Raw genomic sequence first — 1,951 nt, forward strand, 5'->3', positions numbered from 1 at the left:
GCGTTTTGTCTGGAGCTAATCATAACAAGGTAAGTTCCATGTTATGATTATCATGTTTTTGATTATTTTTTAATGAATGCATTTACTTTCTGTTTGCGCAAGAATATTGACTTATGCTTAACGTAAGTTGTTTGGATATCACAGTGTATATGACTGTTTAATACAGGGGTGCTCAAGTCCAGTCCTTGAGAGCTGCCATCCTGCAACTTTCAGCTGCTTCTCTGCATTAACACACCTGAATCAAATGAATGGCTGGTTAGCAGGTCCGTTCAGAGCTGATCCTGGTCTGTTGGAGTAAAGATGCATCGAAAAGTTGCAGGACGGTAGCTCTGAGGACTGGACGTGAGCACCCTTGGTTATTATTTTTGTTAGCAGCTAAAGCTAGCCAAGCAGGTGTAGCACGGGGTGTCGGTGGTTAAACAAACATTAAAACGGTCAGAAAGGCCGTTTGAGTTAACATTATTTAGCTGCGGAGTCGTTTTCTTGAAGTTTTCGGCTATAGACGGCATAATGGGGAGAGTGGCTGTGTTGGACCGGTGGTTTGATCTCTGCGATCAAAGCTGAGCCAAAATGTTTTTGTCTCTATAAATGATAAATAATGACATATTGACTGCCTCTTTTTTCTTCATTAGTACTTCATGTTGGTGACTGAGGCCTGTTATGATGACTTCTTGTCTTCTTGAGACATAATGTTTCTATAAGCTGACTAATTTCTATAATGCCTAATGTCCGAGTTGTGTTCATGGTAATTATTTCTGACATTTTTATGCTTTATGTTGTAGGTGGTAAAAAATGCTCTCCAGGGTAAAGGGGGTGGACAAAGTATGTTGGTGGGTCTGGTTAGTTTTGCTCACTTCTCTTTAAAATCTGTATTTATTATCCTAATGTGTCTATTTATCCTGTTGTTCCTCCAGGCTGGGAAAACCAGGCATTCTTCCGTTGGTTCATGTGCTTCGTCCTTCATCCAAAGGCCACAAGAAGAATCCAAAACAGCTCATGTCAAACTGTGGACCATGTTTTCAGATATGTGCAGGTATGTGGTTATTCTAATGATCCTACTTTGTAGAAGCACTTTCTCATTAGCTTTGTTTGCTATCTGAATGTAGCTGTGCTGCTAAATATATTTAATAATTTTTATTATTTGTCTTATCATTATGTCAAAGATGCAAGCCAGCTTTGAAACCTTCCTCATTGCCGTGCAACCAGGACAGCCCGTCCTCCTGCATGTTGGTGAAAACAAGAGCAACACCAAAGACACTTCACAAGATCATCCAAGGTAACTTTTGATGAACGTTGAAAGCACACTTCTCATTCAACTTCTGTACAACTTCTGTACATTAATCCAGCCTACAGTTTTCAACATTNCTTACTCTGTTTTTGTGTTGCTTTTTTGAGCCTTTCTTTCCACATCATCCAAATCTACAAATTACGGATCTGGTCAACCGATCTCTCAATGCAGTTGATAACATTTTCTCAACGAGAAGTCTGGGCACAGCAGAGCCTCTTGTCCTGCAGGGACACACCCGGCGGGATTCACCGGGATTTATCCATAATAACAGGATTTCTGCTGTTTGGACCTTTTGGATTCCTGGATTATCGACAAATTTGTGACAGACTTGGCCGAACTAGTGAACACTCAGACTGTTGGTGTGGACAGAGACACAAGTTGGATGTGAGTCTTGCTGAGACTCGCAGCCCAGCTGAGATTCTAAAACTCACCAACCGGATGGAATCGATCTTGGAGAAGCTGCTGGTTTCGGTTCAGTGGAACGAACAAACTAATTACATCTGGGATACATCTGGGAACCGAGATGTACACTCTTAGAAATGGCTGTTAATTTACGGTGGAATTCCAGCAGTAACATACTGTTATTCCAAAATACGGTAGGATATTGTCAATTTGATGTCTTCTTCTGCTGTCACAATCAAGACTGATGACAGGCAGTAAACT

The 1,951-nt window shown here is 41.0% G+C and overlaps 2 protein-coding genes and 1 long non-coding RNA gene across 4 annotated transcripts in view; 2 read left to right on the plus strand and 1 right to left on the minus strand.

Moving 5' to 3' along the window:
- The window catches only part of LOC103131031 (uncharacterized), a gene marked incomplete at its 5' end in the record, with an annotated part of 123,360 nt that overhangs the window by 64,944 nt on the left and 56,465 nt on the right, over positions 1–1,951 (plus strand). The window lies entirely within an intron of this gene.
- LOC103131027 (basement membrane-specific heparan sulfate proteoglycan core protein-like) overlaps positions 1–1,951 on the minus strand; it is a 64,122-nt gene that overhangs the window by 15,677 nt on the left and 46,494 nt on the right. The gene's annotated exons all lie outside the window — the stretch shown is intronic.
- Positions 321–1,358, plus strand: LOC103131026 (uncharacterized). 2 transcript variants are annotated; one of them, XR_475318.2, is made up of 3 exons: positions 321–830; positions 915–1,033; positions 1,164–1,358. It is a non-coding gene; the product is annotated as an uncharacterized LOC103131026 (long non-coding RNA). The 2 variants fall into 2 exon arrangements; XR_475319.2 differs by having other exon boundaries at positions 321–822.

Source organism: Poecilia formosa, unplaced genomic scaffold, assembly GCF_000485575.1.
Source record: "Poecilia formosa unplaced genomic scaffold, Poecilia_formosa-5.1.2 Scaffold710, whole genome shotgun sequence".
Lineage (NCBI taxonomy): Eukaryota > Metazoa > Chordata > Actinopteri > Cyprinodontiformes > Poeciliidae > Poecilia > Poecilia formosa.